Source organism: Podarcis gaigeae, assembly GCF_964106915.1.
Source record: "Podarcis gaigeae genome assembly, chromosome: 5".
Lineage (NCBI taxonomy): Eukaryota > Metazoa > Chordata > Lepidosauria > Squamata > Lacertidae > Podarcis > Podarcis gaigeae.
Window position 1 is genome coordinate 43,361,520 of NC_139681.1, and position 19,133 is coordinate 43,380,652.

At 40.8% G+C, this 19,133-nt stretch overlaps 1 protein-coding gene across 3 annotated transcripts in view; it reads left to right on the forward strand.

Annotated features, from left to right (window-relative positions):
• LOC310845686 (uncharacterized protein) overlaps nucleotides 1-18,016 on the forward strand; it is a 95,329-nt gene extending 77,313 nt beyond the window's left edge. Inside the window, exons 4-6 of one of the 3 annotated variants that reach the window (XR_014564895.1) lie at nucleotides 385-436; nucleotides 10,182-10,262; nucleotides 17,182-18,016. The gene's annotated coding sequence lies outside the window, so the exon portion shown is untranslated. The remainder of the gene's footprint in view (nucleotides 1-384; nucleotides 437-10,181; nucleotides 10,263-17,181) is intronic. The other 2 variants (XR_014564896.1, XR_014564897.1) reach the window with 2 other exon arrangements.
• Nucleotides 18,017-19,133: the final 1,117 nt, after the last annotated feature.

Below are 19,133 nucleotides of genomic sequence, written 5' to 3' on the forward strand. Positions count from 1 at the left end.
CTGGATGTCTGTGATATTTTCCGGTGTATCTAGGAACTCTGACCTTTTATAACAGGAATGGTGTCAGAGCCTGGGAAGTGCTTTAACTTGGCATCTGAGCAAGATGAAGCAAGAAGTCTGATTAGTCTATAGCTACAATGTGACCTTAGATATGTCTTAGACATGGACAGATCTGAAAAGCCAGGAGATTAGCCCAATCCATTATGATGCGATTCTCAAGGATCAAAATGTTTCTTACACAGCTCCTCTCTGGACACCTGTCAATAACTTAGAGAATCATTCCCACATTACTCCGTTCACTTAGAAGATATCAATACCATCCGCAGGAGAAAATTCTGTAAAATTCAGCACAGTTAAATGCTGACTTTGTTGTTCTGTCTGCAGATGAATCTGTGTTGAATTTTCCATGAGGTCTCCCAAACTGGAGAACACAGAGGTAAGCAACAGATGGCTCTTGGATGGGCCTCCAAACACTTCAGGATATTAGCCTGCAAGAAAGAAAAATTAATTGTGTATGTGTATATCCAGAAGAGGGAGAAAAAAACCCCAGCAGCATTTAGCAAACTGAAGAAAGCAGTAAGCTTACACCATTGGGATAGAAGTCGTTTCTGTAGCTCTCTCTCCAATGAGGAGAAATAACACTCTCTTCACAAAATGGGTATTATAAACAACTGCCATTTGTTCCTGTCTTTCCTTTGCTCTTGCCTTTCTCTCTCCAATGCCGTAAAATAGAGTTGGATTTTTTTTTGTCTCGGAGCCTCAGTTTTTATTCAGAAGTCTCGTATGAGGGCTGGAGGAAGTGTAACAGCAGAGATCATTCCATGTGTGACTTAAGAGTGAATTTTGCACTTAGTAACTCAGCTAACCAAGAAGAGGGTGTGCTGCTTAACAACCAAGCAGAGTGGCATGAACTTCACTGAGGTGGCATGTGCTTTCATTGGTCAGGTCGTTCTGAGGGAAGACAAAACCTCTCTGTAACTTAACCCTCCAGGGTGTTATGTACTGAGTTGAATAGGATCCAAAATGCAGCAGTCTGATTGGTCCTAGAACAATAGGATTCAGAATGCAGCAGTCTGATTGGTCTTAGAACAATAGGATCCAGAATGCAGCAGTCTGATTGGTCCACAGGAGCCACCCAATCCAGCTCCAGGTGGAAGTGAATCCACAACCTGATTGGCCTACAGGTGAATCCTGGAATTAGCAAATCACATGGGGCCCATTGTGTAAATAATGTATTTAAAGCAGACATTCTGGGGGAACTTCCATTCCTCCTCACCACTAAAGAGCATGAAATCCACTCTTGACTCCAAGTATATTTCACAGGATTTTGTTCATTTGCCTTCGTAAAGTGGTATCTCTCTTTTTGTTCTGGACTCTGCATTATTTAAGTGACTTTGCTAACAAGGGTTTGTGTAGGAGCAAGTTGAGCAGGGAAGAGCTACCATACTAGATTCCTCTCACCAGTAGATCATCACTGTCAGAAAGTGTTTTGGTGGAGCCCAGCTACCACATGTTCCTTGGGGCTTTTCTCTTATCACCTGAGGCAGCAGTGTCCCTAGAAACCTATGCCCACCTTAGTTCAAAGTGGTCAGACACACCCTTGTCTTGCTCTTGCGCAAACAAAAAATCTCACCCTTTCCCACTCACTTGGCAGAACCTCTGTAGGAAAGCAAGCACCCATAAAGGGGGGATATGAGGAAGGAGAGAAGAGTCCCTCACTTCCCCCAATCTGCAACTATAGGTGTTGCCACTGGGACACCCATCTGGAACTTGGCTGAGGGGAACAACAGAAGGAAAGCAGAGACTCCCCTGCTCACACTTTTCCTTGAGGGCACACTAGGAACTGACACCATCATGCTGAAGTTAGTGTTGCACTATGTTCTCTGTTACCACCACGCCTGTCCATATTATGTCTCTGTTACCACCACGCCTGTCCAATTCTCATATATGCTCACAAGACTGACAGCACCACTTCCTGAACATATTGGGAAGCTGAGCTTTGGGGGCCAAACTAAAGAGACTCTCAAATGACAAGCTTCTAAACACCCACTAAGGGAACACACTGCAGCTTTTAGGATTCTGGAATGTTATTTTCTTAAGGGAACCAGTGGCCAACGCTTCTTAGCCATTTTTTATATGTGAATTTTAAAAAGTCAAAAATCTTTCCACTGCAGGGGGAGAAATGGCACGAGTCTGAAGGAGAAAGGAGGGAAAATAGCAGTCAAATCCTTCAGGTTTAACAGTCTTCTCTCTAGCTGTTTGAGACTCACGAAATTCCTCAGACCTGAGATCCAAGTGAAGATTTCACTGAGTGGAATCGTCACTGAGACTGACTCAACTAAGATTATATATCCTCCTGATACATGAACATGTGTTTTTTCACTTGGTCAGCAGAGAGTTTGAATTTCTTGTGGAGACCACCAGCATAGCTGACTCTAGAGCAGTTCTGAGGGAAATAAATGTATTTTAACTCGTTCATGCCGCTGCAGGTGATTTATATGAACAAAGAAAATAGTGCATGCTACTGTACAACAGAAAATGAACCTACATTGCAAGATGGTTGAACAAAGTACTGTGGAACCTGTGAAGGTTCCATTCACACATTCTTTTCCTATCACAAGATGTTCACACATGCATGTACATCACTTGTTTGTTTTATCCTCAACTCTTGAGCCCTGTAAAGGTAACAAATCTTGTGTACAATCAATGCACAGAGCGGAAGTGGGAGTGTGTCTGCTAGCCAAGATCCAACCACAGCATGTTGAGCAGATTGTTACAGCAGAAGCTATACTGATAGCAGACTCCACAGTGCTGACTTTGCAAGACACCTTAATTTTTTACTATGCACCTTTGAAATATTTTATATTTTTATATTTAAATCAACAACACTTTAGTCTACTCTTCTGATCACAACCAGTACTGGAATTCCTTGGTTTGAGAATGCCATGGAACATACACATTCACTTGTGTGTGCCCTTTTAAATTCAAAGCATGAAACGCATAAGAAAACCTAAGAAGAATTAATGGTCAGCCATGGGTCAGTGGCAGAGCACATGTTTTGCAAATGAAAGGTCCCAGGTTGAACCCCCAACAACTTCAGGTTGGGCTAGGAGAGCCCCTGCCTAAAATCCTGGAAAATGTCAACAATACTGAGCTAGACAATTTGGTTGTCTGACTCACTATAAGACAGCTTTGCATCTTCCCAATCATTTTTGAACATGTTCTACATCACATACTGGGTTTAGGAGTGGGGGTTCTTTTACAGAGGATGCATAACTTGGGAGACATAACACTTCTAATTCCTGACCAACCCTGTTGTACTTAGAATAAGAATGATGGCCATTGAGAGAGATAATAACCAGAGAGATAACAACCTGGAGGTGGTTCATTGCCCTAATCCAGCAATATCATCTGAATAATAGAAGAGGTGTGATTCACACATTGATGTCCCCCACAGCTTCCCATTCATCTCAGCTTCCTATTAATCTCAGATGAAGATATGGATGTGAACTAGATATGGATGTGAACACTAGGGAGTTGTCCTCCCTAGTGGCATGTCTACTCATGTCGACATGCTCCAGGAGCTGGTTGGAGACTTTCTGTTTTCATAGTCGCCCACATGGTGAGCAGTGTTCAAATACTGGGGTCACCCATAATACGCAAATAATACTCACAGCCTCTACAGGATGAACCATAATGTTTTAACCTCCCTGGCTATGGGCAGAAAGGGTTTTGGGGGGCCTTGGCGCTGTAATAAGTAGCCAAATAAGTGGCATCAGGATAGTTCTACCACAATTAAACACATTTGACAAGGATTTGCCTGTTGATCATATAGTTAGCTGGTTCTTCTTCATCTTCTTGAAGATCTGCTTACATTATCAATCACAATAACCCTCAGGTCAGAAGCAATTCCAAAGCACAGATGAGCTCTGAATAGATTTTAGACAGGTGTATACATAGGCCCTATCCACAAAGTCTGCAGCATTTTTTTCAGGGTACAGATAAGATTGTGCATACATAGCAAAAAGTAGCTCATTGGTGTAGAAGGAGAAGCTGCTTCTTGGAAGACAAACTCAAGTCTGGTGCTGGAAGAAGAAGTGAGTTGGTCTAAGAGCCAAATAATTCTTAACTGTGAAATAATTTTTTGCTTACTGAAATTTTAGCAAGAAGGAGACAGTTTAGGGGCTTGTGTTAACCCTGCTTTATTTTCACTATTCACAAGCAAAGAAGTACCATAGAAAGCTCCCAAGGAGCAATTTGCTCCAACCAAGGCTGGAGGTGAGTGGAGAGATCTGAACTAGGAATGGGAAACAGGCAGTGGAAGAGTGTCTATGGGGAGTGATGGGTGTCAGGGACTGGGCAGAGGAGGAATGGTGGAGACCGTCTCCCCACCCTGACCCTTCCAGGGCGGAGGAAGAGAAAGACAGTATAGAATTACAACAGGGGTTTGAGGGAGGGAGCAGCTCAGAGGCAGATGAGGGGGAAAGTTGGGAAATCATGGGAGAGCCAGAACAACACCCGGCTGACACATTGTCATTAGAAAGCATTCCAGACCCACCATCTCCCAGAACATGGCAACCTTAAAAGTAGGAGAGCAAAGAGCTCAAAGACAAAGGGTACATAGCAGCACCCGTAGAAGTGACAAATGAGGAAGTGGGAGAGACAGGGAGTGGAGAGTCACTTGGGACAACGCCATTATCCAAGGGGCTGGGTTCTATAGCCTCTCTCTGTAAAGAATGAAATAAAAAAGGACTGTAAGAAACTTTCCTTGTCTTTAGACTTTCCTGGGCATCCAGCCGGGAGCTGCTGACAGCATCATGACAATGGGGTGCTGCCCCGACCTCAGTCTGCCTTCAGCTAGCTCTCAGTTGCCTTCCTTCCTTCTTACAACCATTCTAGGTGTTGGCACTGCCTATCAACTCCCTCCTTCTTGGTCTCTGCATTGCCCTTGTAGAACTCGGCAGGGAGGAGGATGGGGGACAAAACTAGAACCCCAGAAATGTTTGCTTTCAGCCTCTGCTTTCTGGAAGAAGGTACAGGGTTATAAAGACTAGGACTTGCCGCCTGAGAAACAGATTTGTTTACCATTTAAACAAATCACAGCTTATGGACATTTGCAACAGATTTTGGTTTTAAACGCATTGTAAGGAGTCTGTATGGGAGTATTTTGTATTTAAAAATGGGGTATCAGAGTTTTTAGGGGGCTAACCAGGTTGGGATAGCTGGGGTAACAGGCTTGTTGGGTTTTGAATGTCTTATGTAGATTTTTCAATTTCGTTGTTCTGTATGGGACAATGACAATAAAGATTATCATATTGTATCGTATCATATCGTATCATAGAATTAGCTGGCTCTGCCTGTCATTCATTCTGGCCCCACCTACTATTGGTCTCCCTACTTTTTGGCCTACCAGTCCCAATGTACACCAGCCACTAGTGGGAATAGTTTGTCCCTGCCCACTTGAATAGTGTGAATCCTTAAAAGGCCAAAAGATGAGCACTGATTCTCCTTTCTGCATCTTCTTACCTGATGAGGAAGGAGAGAAGTGATGTGTTTCCTGAACTGTTGGGTAGGCATGGTGGAACAAAGAGTGCTTGATTTTTGAGGCTTGTGGGGAGGCATCTGTGGGAGTCCTGGCTTGGGTTGCAAGGGTCCTGGCCACCAGTTTCAGGTTCGATATATAGAACTGGTCCAGTTCTTTAGCAGGTAATGAAGCAGCCCTGGACTGGCCATCCTTTGCTGACTCTCATCATGACATCATATGGCTGGAACACAATTTCACCAATCTTTTTGCATCTGAATCTCAGATTTTAGTGTCATGTTTTTATTGGAAATTTCTGTGGAATTAAGTAAGTTTAAATAGCTGAAACCAATAGTGTGGGGATGATTGATATAAAAAAATACACCCTGATGTCAAGAGCATGGCATTGCATGGAACAGGTACCAGTTTGAGTTTGGAATTCTGACAGGAAAATCTAAATACAAGATCATTTGTGGCAGCGACTTCTCTAATTTCAAACAGAAAACACTCACTTAAGTTCAAGTCACATGTTACTCATGGATGCTTCACTGTGATTTACACCATGTACCATTTAAGAAGTTGTGAAGGAATGAAATACGAAAACAGTTAAAAGAGAACATTGCATTCACGGGTTCCGCTTGGTTGATAACACCAAGTGGCAGAATGAGAACACTTTTTAAAGATATGATTAAATATAAATTTTATGAAAGGAAAACATCATAGCTTAAGGCTCTTTAAAATCCATGCATGCTGAAGGATTCCAAAAATAAGACACCAACTTCTTTTTTTAAAAAAATAAAATAATCCAAGCTGGCAAAATGATGTTACCATTTAAACAAATCACAGCTTATGGACATTTGCAACAGACCCTCCAAAGACTATACCTGAAATATTTATGCCAATCCCTCTTAACATTGGTCCATGTCATACCCAGCTGCATAGATAGTCCAAGCCAAACTAAACAAAGTGAAAAAGTGACAAAGTGTTTGGACTGTAGATAGTTTAAGCCATCAGAAGCCCAAACCACAAAAATATCATATCAAGTTATAAATCATGGTCCCCCTTATAGAGAAAGCCAAGCACCTCTCAGATAGACAGTGCTTCATTGGTTGAAAACAGCACCTGAGATTCGTAGCAAGTTAGTGTCCCACTCCAAACTGGTCTATCAGAAGTTCTAAGTAGGTTGGGAATACCAAGTTTCCAAAATAGATCTTTACTGAATATAATACAGTGACAAGTAGAATTAAAGTAAAAGTGCAGCTTATGCTTCGGTCACATTGTTTGTGAAATGCATTAATTTGAAGGTTATTTTTTTAAACCTGCTTGCAAATGTTTAGTACTGAGAACAACTTAAAATTGCAGCAGATTACTTTATTTTGCTATCTTTAAATAGGCATTCCAAATGAACTGGTTGTTGCTATTCTTCTGCAAATATCAAATGAAAGAATGTGGAAGTGAATGTATTATGAACAGACCTGCATTTCGTTTTAAGTTATCCCCAAACTAGGTTGAATATTAAGATGGGACAGAGCCATTGACATAGCAACTCTAATGATTTCTGCATTTTGCTGCTGGTAAAGAATTGAAAGGTGGCTGATTTGAATATTTCCTTCAATCTTCCATCAATAAACAAGAGACAAGGCAGATTTGAAAGTTCATCTGGGAAGAGTCATGTTTTTATAATTGCATTTAGCCTTCAGGCATGTGAAATCCAGAGGGTTAGGAGTGCTGTTTTAGAGAACTGGATTAGGCCAAGAGGTACACTCAAAACCTGGAGACACAATTTAATTTGCTTGTGGTCCCACACCTTAATCTGAGGAAAGAAAGGGGAAACTCTTTCCCATTTAATAAGTATGTACTTTGGTGAAAGAGAGCTCCATATGAAATATACATTCATCCCACCAATACTAGGGTGTTTGTTTCTTATTTGTTCTCATGTGGCAGCAGAACAATTTATGAAACAAATAAGAAACAGAAATTCTGTATTTGGTTAAATCTGATTGTTAGATTTCTGCAGTGTTTTTAAAAGATGCTTATCTTTAATGCAATCACACAGTGTCAAAGAGGAAAAATGTGATTGCTAGCCAATGTGTCTGTAATACAGTCAATGTTCTTCAGGAAACAAAGTGGTATGGAAGTAGATTTGCACTGGAAAACATTCAAATAATGCTGTATTATGAAGATACAAGACAGCAAAGTGTTGTCAAGGGATACATTTTTGAATAACAAAAAAACAAAATTGCACAATGTTCTTTTTCCCCTGTGATGGAAAATACTATAGTCCTAACTATAAAATTAAAATCAGTCTACAGATAAATCTGAAATATCAAGGATATTGTATAATAAAGCTGGCAGGCAGAGGGGTAAAAGCAATGCACAAATATGTTCACAGTTGAATGCAACAGCCAACAGTGTTATTCAGGGGACTGTTTTAGACTCCATACAGCTGTTTTTCAGAAACATCCTAATATCTAGCAAATTCACTCATTTGACGCACAGAGTGACTAATTGCTGTAAAACAATTAAATGTTCCAATATATTACACATGCATGCAAAGGGCACACCCAGAGTATGAAGCTTATATTTATTAAAACAGAACAGGGAAGAAATTGCACCAATCACGGCTAACAAGTGTAGGCAGGTATAAGCTGCACAGACAGATAGGAAATCTTCTGCCTGCTGCTAAGAACCATACCACCCCAGATCAACTCCATCATCCAAGCTGGTGTGACAGGAGCCAAATAGCAACTTCCCATCAAGGGAAGCCATAGGTGTGCAGCCTGACAGGTGCCAGACACCCCTACTACTGTATTCAGCATTCAATAAGTGGCACATGCCAGGCCCCAAGAGCAGCAAAGCAGTCTCCTAAGCTGGCCAACATTAGAGAGATGATAAGTGAAGTGCCCTCCCTGCATTATGATACTGACCATGTACCACTCCACTTACCTGCCCACATTAAATGCCAAATAAACCAAACAGCCAAAAGCCCAGCATAACCAGGCAGCTCCTCCCTCAAGCCTATTGGCTAATAAAGGCAATGTGAAGGAAGTCCCTCACCCCATTCCCCTCGAGGCTTCCTCCTTCATTGGGCTAGAACAGGGGTCTGCAACCCGCGGCTCCGGAGCCGCATGTGGCTCTTTTACACCTTTGCCGCGGCTCCGGGGCGGATACTAGCGAGGGGAGGAGGCGCATTGTGCGCCCTGACACTCCCCACTGTGACGGGCGCTGTACTGGCTGTGATGTCGCATGGGGGCGGTGCATGCGTTAGTCACACACTGTCCCGACGTCACCTTCCCACCCGCTGTCAGATCGCGGCTCTGGAGATATATTTGTTTTAAATGTCGCAATGGTTTTGCGGCTCCCAGTTGTTTTTCTTCTTCGGAAATGGGTCCAAGTGGCTCTTTTTGTCTTAAAGGTTGCAGACCCCTGGGCTAGAACAAACACACACACAATCTTACTTAAAAACAAATGGCCACCTCTGACTTCCTGGGAGGAATGATAGCGGACTAGTGATCAGCTGCTGACACTCATGTCAGCAGAGATAATTATGCAGTGATTAAAGGCAACCAGGGCATAAGATCTTGATTACCAAAACTTCCTTTTGAGATAAGGGGGTCAGGGATTAACCCCTCAGGTCCAGAAGAAGACATTCATCACGCCGTGAACAAAGATGTTTTCAGGATTGGAGAAGTGTCTCAGGTGAGGAACATTCATCAAGCCCATGCACTGCATCATAGCTCTTAAATTAGGGCACCAGGTTGATAATACCACCTTCTTTTAACTATTTACAAGACTGGAAGTAAGTACTAATTGGATACGCTATCTGCCAGTTAATTTGCATCCAGAAACTGCTGGAAGATGAAAAAGCATTAATTAACAAGCAAAAAATAGACCAAAAAGCTTACCTTAACTATGGATGATTTTGAAAGTTTATAAATGAAGAGATATGTACCTCTTATCCTGTCTAAAATTTACAGTTTATACCATCTGTAATTCTCTGTTGTTTGTGGGCTGTTTTAGACATGGAAACGAAAGTAAATGTTATCTGTGTCAGAATAGAATACTGATTTAAAGAAACAAGCACATTTTTCTGGAAGCAGAGACTACCAAGGGGAGAATAATATAACTCAAGATGGCAAAAACAATGCTTAATGCCTCACTGATTGCTGGTATTATGCAAAAATTACTAGATGAACAGTTGATAGAATTAAGAGCTGAGATGTGTGGAATATTAAAGGAGATCAGATCAGGGGGCAAAAAGAGACTAAAGAATGCACAGGACCTATGGGAAAGGATGTTGATCCAGAACAGCCTGAACACAAAAAGCTAAATGGACAACAGCAAACATTGGAATGGAGTGGTCATCCACTCAGTTGACTGGAAGACTGGATCAGACAAAGGATGCCATTGTGATGCTGGAAGAGAAACAACTGTAGATGGCAGAACAGAAAAAGGATGCTGTTGTGACTGGGAGAAATGAATGGAATTATGAATAGAAACATTAAGAAACAAATGGAGATAGCAGAGGCAAAGCTGAGAAAGGCCCTGGTGTACATGCTGAAGTGAATACAAAAGAAAATGCCCCCAAGATTTTGGAGATTAGCTTGGAAAAAGAATGGGGGAAGGGGGGAAGGGACTTTTTCTTTTCTCTTTTATCCAGAATACAGAAATTCATCATAATTGATACAGAATCATGACCAACGAGAACATACCAGTCCCATTTCCTATTGTCCATGATACAGTATGATGAATATCTTTGGACACTGGTATATACATTTTTTAAAACAAAGTGTTAAAACAACAACAACAACTTTTAAAGTGTCAGCATAACACATGGTTCAGGTGTCTTTAAGATCACACACAATATTACATTGCTTTATATTGCTAAATCTAAACTGAATTATCTTAGCTATATTTAAAATAATGAAACCGTGAATTTGATGCTCTCTTTATTTGCTTTCGGCCAAAAGAGCACTAAGAATTCACCAGAGAATGTAGTTATATGGGATCATACAGTACCTAAATATAATTTTGTTAAGTGAAGAACTGAAATTACCATATGCTCACATGACTCTTGAAGTACCAGTTTCAAATGAATCCACATTCATGATATTAAAAAGCAAAAATGTTGAAGCAGTAGCACTCAAAATAAAGTATTTGTAAAGCATATTCAATGTAAAGAAAACTTAAATTATTTTCACTTTCCTTTAGGAAACAGTACCCATTCAAAGATGAAACTTCCTAAATGAAATAATTATGTGTGAAAATTCTACTATGCATTGTTGTAGGCACACATTTGACCTATGCTAAAGGCCCCTTGTGCTCAATAAAAATACTGACTTCCTAAGGAAGAAGTTGGTGAAAGGTAATAGTAAATCACTGTATGTAAAATTTACATCTGTTTACCCAGTGCATGATGTCACACAGTTCACTGACCTTGCTTGATTGGGGTTGAGATAAGCAGGGCATTTTTATTGGCAGCAACAGGAATAGGTTCAAAATTTGAGAAAACTAAATATAAAAAAAAGACTAAGAGTGAGATCCAGAGAAAATTAGGTGCACTTAGGTGCCACTGAAATCCCTAATCAAAGAGGAGAGACTTTCCTCATCTGTAACTGAAGCCAGTGTCTGGCTTGAAATTAAGCTGAAATCCCACTGATTAGGACTTGGGTACACTTAACTTTCTTTGAATTGTGCCCTACATGCACAACAAAAGTCTCGCCCATCTTGGAAAGCCTCGTATAAGACAGCCTTATCTCTTAAACAGAAATATTAAATTAATGAGATTACAGTTGAAACCCCATTATCCAGATGTTACAAGACATATACCATCTGATTCCAGCAGATGGCTATCAGAATATAGAAATATAGTTGTCAGGGGGAATGGGATCGCCTCTTCCATTTCTGTATCTAACCAAGGGCTTCATTTGTTTCCGTAATCATCATGCCTTAAAGACACATATAAGATAAGGAGGGGGGAACCTCTGGGCAGAAATGCCTTTACGTCTTTGAACAGACCGATGTGGCTTTTATACTGGGGTATAATTCACAGCCTCCTTGCATGAAATGCAAAAGGGACAGTTTCAGCCCCTCCTTTGTTCCCTAAATTCCTGCAAAAAGTTTGATAGTTTCAAAGTTCAGACGAGCTGTATAGGCAGTGCAAAGTACGCTTATCAGGCATTATCATGAACCATAGGAGAGAATTCTCTAAGTATGTCTCGATATCAGATGATATATTGATTGATTGATATATGGGAGCTCCAGTACATTGTTATAAGAAAGTTGCCAGCATAACAAGGCTTACCCTCTCAGGCTATGTTCCAAAAAAGCTTCCCATGGAATGAATGAAGCCTGATTCCTGATACACAGAAGGAACCTGCTGCTACTGAGTACATGGTTTGGGATTGCTGCCTTGAAACAAAAGAGTGGCCCAACTGCTGTGCATTTTCCCCACAGCCATCTAAAAGCAACATATTTGTACAAACAAAACAAAAATAAGCCCTCTTTTAGACTACTCTCTTTGCTTTGACAGAAAACTTCAGTTTTAAGCCAAGATTCCAGATTGTTTTTGTGGAAACACTTCCACTTGTCTGAAAGTGTATATATAATGGATATGTGGTAGCGGTAATGTGATGCTGAAGTAATCTCATGAGAAATGGATGACTCTCAGGGGACTCTATACAGTGGTAGGTAGTAGAGACCAGTAAGGGTGAATTGGTATTCTAACAGTATGGAGAAAGCCTTCGATTTGTACCATCACAAAAATACCAAATCTCATTTATAATTCAGCAGTAATGTGTGTGTATTTTTTTTCCTTTTACAAAGTGTTTTGCTTTTGTAGGAAATGGAAGTGACAGCTTTGAAGGTTCTTTCTGGCTTCATATCTATAGGATCTGAAGTTGCCGTTATAATTTTGAAGTACCCTCATGCCCATAAAATCTGATAGGAACTGTAAGATTCTTTTATCTGATAAATGGACACATGTGGATCATGCCATCCAATTGGGGCTGAATTTGGAGAGGCAGATAATTATGACTGTGCAGTGGTACCTCTGGTTACAAACTTAATTTGTTCCGGAGGTCCATTCTTAACCTTAGGTACCACTTTAGCTAATGGGGCCTCCTGCTGCCACCACACCACTGCCGAACAATTTTTGTTCTCATTCTGGGGCAAAGTTCTTAACCTGAAGTACTACTTCTGGGTTAGTGAAGTCTGTAACCCGAAGTGTTTGTAACCTGAAGTACCACTGCAGTTTGAACAACAGCGGAGAAAGTAAGCTTAGAATAACAAGGCAGACAAACATGGATGGGAAAACGCAGGAGCCCATTCACAGGGCTGGTATTCAGGGATACTGAACATGCCATGGGAGAACAGGATCACCCCCACTGTCCCTTCTCCTGGTTTCATATCCTAGTTTTAAGTGAGACCTTTCAAGGTTTGGTTCACTGAAGCTGGGTGGCACAAGGGGAGAATAGAAAGGGAGTGGTGAGGAAGGAGTATGCAGTCCTAGTGCTTTTCTTGGCATGGTAAAACACCATTTATCAGACAATTGTGTACCTGTTGTTGTTTTTTCATCCTTGCAGCTACATGGAAGAATGGTCATTGAGTTGCACATCCAAAGGAAAATATACTATTATTTAATGAAAATTATATACCAATTAATCAAAAGATAAAGTGGTGAAAAACATTCTCATTCTCATAAAAAACATGACACAAATATAAAAGTGTTTAACTATGATGTAACTGTTTCAGTCCTGTGCAACAGTGCTCGTCCAAAATATTAAACTGAGATTTTTCATTGGTTCAGGAAGTAAGGCGGGAATAAAATGGCACATAAAGATTAGAATAGTTATCAAGAACTTGGCAATTCTGAAATTTCATCAGTGGGGTGGGATTGAATACTCTTTTTGACAAGGCTGCTAAGTTTCCTTATTTTCCAATAAAAGAGATTCGTTGGTGCTGCTTCACACAACTGCACAGCAGCCTGGCAGTGTTCCTTCTCAATTCTGATAAGAATGTCTCAATGTGAGCAACACAACATCATGACACAAAGTCTTTATGGTGGAGGAAGAAAGAAGCCATGCTCAAAATGAATTTGAATACACGAAGGACCTCTTAAAAGTAGCTGAATTCCCACCCCCATTTTGTGGGGGTGAATGGCCCCATCAGACTGAGGGGGTTGATAATCTTTGGTTCTACAGTAGTTTAGAAGTTCCATTCTATAGCCAAACAAACAACAAAGGAAATGTTAACTTTGAGCTATGGAAGCAATGAGAATTTAGGTGTTTCCTAAACCTGAACAAAAGATCAGTTTTAGAATTTCTCTATAACTGGGGAAGGGTTGGCAAGGGAGGGAGGACTAACTGTATGAAATCCTTTCCTTATAAAAAAAGATGCACATTTTTAATTTATATTCATCCAAGGTTGGGATGTGATAAATGCAGGGCCTTTCACAAAGTGAATATTATAATGAGGCCGTAACATTTTACTAACATGAATTCATAAGGTGACCCTGGAGATTAACAATAAAACACAACTCTGTAACAGATAGAAAAGATCGCATTTCTGTGTTTTCTCCCCAAATAAGGCTCAGCTTGTCCAATCCTTATAGGGGAGGATTTGCCTGTAATGTCTCCATTGCACCTATTAAAAATAAAATACAATTACAATTCAGCTTTGAGCACCAGTAATTCTTGCATGCTCACTGGCCTCTTTGAGGCGAATCAGAGTTTGTATACATTCCCTTCCAGCCAGAATCTCCCCTTCTCTCCCCACTCCCTATCTATAAAAAGGTGAGCAGATTAAACAAATTATGAACTATGCAGGGCTTGAATACTTTATAAAATGGTAGAACCAGCTTTTAGAAACCTTTTAATGTTCCATTTCCCAGAGGTGAAATGGCAGGCTCCATTCTCCTCTCTTTCAGTTGCCCTTGCCACTTCAAAATGTGTCTGGAAACAGCTCTGCAGATGGCCTCGTATGTTTTACAGGAAATATTACTTAAACATTGGAAAGGATCAAATTTCTCCTTTTAGGAATTACAAATCTGGATTTCATTTTCTCCTCCAAACCATGGGAAAAATGTTACTGTTTCATATGTCACAAAGGAAGTATTTTTAAAAAGAAGGGGGAAAATGAACACTTGTGTTACAAAATACACCAGAGGACTTTGGAAATGTTCCTCTGTTTTAATATAAAATAAAAGCAAATCAAAATAATCTTCTGAAACCAATTCCCCTGCCCCCCTTCTTTAATGTTAGGAGCTAGAAAAAATATTGTACAGGATCTTAATATTTTGATTGTTATGTCTGCAAGTAGAAAACAGTAATAAAGTTCTATTTCAACTTGATAGCCCATTACTTAACATTTCAAGCATTTCCTCCATTTGGATCTTGATTTTGGTGGGGGGCGGGTTTACAAGACTTGTTTAGGCTGCAGGTGGGGATGGAGGAGCTCCATTATCAGAGGGGAGGGGTCTGGTGTTAGTAAAACACACAATTAAAATAGTAGCAAGTGGTGTCAGGGTTTACTGGTAATGACATTAATTGCCAGTTCATAAGCCACAATTTCCTCACTGCAAAGTTCCTGAAATCAAAATAGCCAAGTATACATATTTCCCATTTAAATCCACATTTTTGTGTGGTCCCCCCCCCCCTGCCTCTGAGTAGACACCTCACTAAGAAGGAGTGAAATTACAAACAGCACCTTTTAGGAAATTAAAAAGGGCCATTTTCTCTAATATTTCACTTCAGAATATGACTGTTTTAAACCAATGGAAGCAATGGTTTCCAATGATTTTGAACTTTGTCCTTTGCTCCAGACATCTTAGGTACCATTGAGTATTCGCTGCTCAAATCCAGTGCTCACTACCAGAAACCCCCACCCCCAAGTCATTGCACTTTAGCTTATATAGATTAATTGCTCTGTTGTGTAAGACAACCATGCGGAAAGTGACCATGCACAACAGAGCTTCCTTCTCTCACCCTCTCACCTGAAGCCTCTCACACATCTTCAAAAGTTGCTACAAAGTGTTGGGGGGGCTCTGTAGCAGATTTAGGGGGCAGGTGAGGAAAGGACGGGCAGATCCAAAAAAGCTCAAGAACTTTGGCTGCTCACCCCGCCTGACAAAAATCCTGGCTATGCCCATACTGCTGGGTGAGCAAAATTCCACTCACACAGTGTCTGATACAACTCATGGACTCACAATGTGATAAATGTACACTTTGAAGCAAATCGAAGGTAAGGAAGCCAAGGAAAAGTCGTAAGGTGGTCACTTCTTGGGCAAAAGTTTCTTCGTGCCTCAGTTTTCCAAGAGCTGGGAATCAAATTATATCTAGTGTGATATAAGAAGTCCATTCTAATTCCTAGAATCACTATATTATTATTTTAAACCAATTGTGAATGTATGTGCTTGCCTTCAATTCAATGTCCCAGTACCATCCACATACAATCCCCTCCCTTAATAGACTCAGATTTGTTCTAGAGTTCCCACTGAATTTCTCCTGTGGCAAAATTCAAGGCATACTTGGAATGCTTGGAGGATCCTATTCAAGCATAAGAATTTCAATAGGATTAGGAATATTTCTCAAGGGAAGTGGCTCACACGTTTTTAGTTGCCCCCAAATGCACTTTATGTTTCCTAACTGTACCTGTTTGCCAAGATTCACAGGCATAGATGGTCTGGGCCTGGCGATCTAAAGGACTTTAGGAAGGGATTCTGATGAAACCTGACCTTGCTTTAAGGGCTTCCTGGTAGTATTGAATCCTCCTAAAATGAAGACAAGGGATGCGGGTGGTGCTGTGGTCTAAACCACAGAGCCTAGGGCTTACCAATCAGAAGGTTGGCGGTTCGAATCCCCACAACGGAGTGAGCTCCCATTGCTCGGTCCCTGCTCCTGCCAACCTAGCAGTTCGAAAACACGTCAAAGTGCAACTAGATAAATAGGTACTGCTCCGGCGGGAAGGTAAATGGTGTTTCGGTGCACTGCTCTGGTTTCGTCAGAAGCAGCTTAGTCATGCTGGCCACATGACCCAGAAGCTGTACGCCAGCTCCCTCGGCCAGTAAAGCAGATGAGCGCTGCATCCCCAGAGTTGTCCGCGACTGGACCTAACAGTCAGGGGTCCCTTTACCTTTAAAATGAAGGCTATCCTTCGTAATCACTCAGAATTCTGAACACTGAGGAAAGGCCATGTCTTGCACTCACTGGGAGGGAGTAATGACAAAATTACAAGTCACTGGAGATGATTGTTTGGCCGTTCACTTCATGAGCCTTAAGCCCCCCTGCATTTCATTTTGCACCTGGTACCACGGAAGCAGGTTAGTGCACCAGAAAGGTAATGGGGTGCAAAGTTGTGGCTACAGTTAAAATGTGTATCTGATAACATGCAGCAAGAGAACAAAGTCCTATCTTTCCATTTCCCACTAAACTAGATCAATTGCCTCAGACTATGGACCTCTGGAAAGGTGCCCACAACAATTTAGCAATCTCCCCCTCCCTCCCCACCTATTGCTTTGCAGTATGGTGGTATGTTTCTCTCTCTCTTCCTCCCCGCTCCCCCAAGAATGTATTATTAAGGTTGCCAATAAAATTCGGGAACTGGTTATTTGTGCGAAACACAAATCTGCCAAATAATTTGGCACTACTTCCTTTCCTTGGCAGCCTCCCCCGAAGAGACACCCATCCTTGAAAATGGGGTTGTTGAGGGCAGCGTCTGAGTACACTGGAATTTGGCAGACTGGTCAGAACCTGAAGCTTTTACAGTGGCGACATGGACTATATCTGGTGCCATGCAGTATATCTGGCTGATTCTTGGACACATCAGATTGCCATTTTTCTTTCCCATGTGAAGGAATAAAGGATTCAATGTCAGTGAAACAAGGATGGTCTTTCACCTTTAACTTTGAATTTTCTTGCCTTTGTACCTGTCATAACCTTAACATAGGGGTTTTTTTGTACTTAGTTGTAAATCTAATGACTGCTGATGAAGCAAGAATAAAAATTATAGTGCAATCAAGAGGTATGTGAAAGAAAATGGATTTTACAAGTGCATACTTTTAAGCAAAGGAGCCAGTCTGAAACATAAATAAAAGGAGCCCAGGGGACTACACCTCTGACATTAAACAATCTTGTCATGAGGACCCATTACAGCAGAAATTTAGGAGCAGTTAAAAGAGAATTTCTATAGCACGGTAGTGCTCTTTGAACATCTCCCCATTCATTTCAATGGAACTCACAAGGGGAAATGCCCTCCAGAACAGTGGCAATTAGCTGCAAAGGAGCTAATTCTTGAAGGAGTCTTGCAACAGTTTAAACTGAAGGTGGAAAGGGGTGCACTTGGGGCAGCAATGTCCAAAGTAAGAGCAAATGAAAATTTGATTCTATGTACAAAAATGAAAGCAAAGGCAGTTTGGCAGGAATTATAATAGATATTATTTTTGTGCTTATGTAGAAATGGCCCATGAATTCCCAGTATTTCTCTACTGTGGTCTCTGAAATAAAGGGCCTCCTTTTCTTTGCACATGCACTTGTGAGAAGCAGCTTTTTGCCCACCTCTGGTGAATTTGAAGATGAGCTGAATTTTGGAATTCAAGTGGTATGATGTCATTAGATCTTTCAAAGGTGATGATTTCATTGGTTTGGTCTAGGCTGTTGCCTTTAGCCTTAATAATTGGAGGCACAAAGGGGGGGGGTAGTTCTCACAGTATCATAAAGTGAGAAGAATAATTCTGGTAAATACTTGATTGTCTGGCATCATTTTGGGTTGTGGAGTGCAGCACTTGAGTAAGAGAGTCTGACATTGTTACCAGTGGGTTCTTCTCCCACTCAAAGAGAATGGAGAGAAAGCTCTCTCCTAATTGTAGAGCAATACAAAACATGCTATTTTAAAATGTGTATGTGTGTGTATAGCCAAACTGCTTGAGTAATTTCTGCTTTTAAATTGCAGACTGTATTTCCACAGACTCCTTTCTTTCTTGTGTGATTTCTATATGGAAAGGAGTTTCTTAATCACTTTATACCAGCTGTGTGTGTGTGTGTGTGTGTGTAAGAGAGAGGGGGTGGTGATTCAAGAATTGGTTGTTGTGTTGCAAACCGTATATAAAAACAAATGGGAATAATTCAGCAGGAATAAAATTATTTATCGGAAAGAAAGAAAAATTAAAACTGTTTATCAATTCATAAGTATTTTGCCATTTACACACAAAAAACCTCTAATTTCATAATTGTACATTCCTTCCGAGCTTTAATATTCAGAATGAGTGTGTGTGTGTGTGTGTGTGTACGTGTTTTAATCTGTCTCATTATTTTGAATAGCACACAATTTTGGAAGAGGCTCTAATAATGATTATTAGTTGCTTTGTAGGTTTTGTCATGCAGGTATTAACATGAGGTCAGGATTAGCGGGCCTTTAAATTTAAAAGAGAGAGCGCATTTGCAGTTTCAAACAACAAAAACCTCATCAAAAATGCCAGCAGCACTGAAGAAGAAGAAAAATGCCCATTCTCTCCCCCTCCATGCCCTGCTCGTCCCTTCGGCTGGCAGAAGCATAATGCTAAGATTGGCTAAAAGACAGTTCCACATGATCTAAGCCATTGTTGAAATGTACCATTATA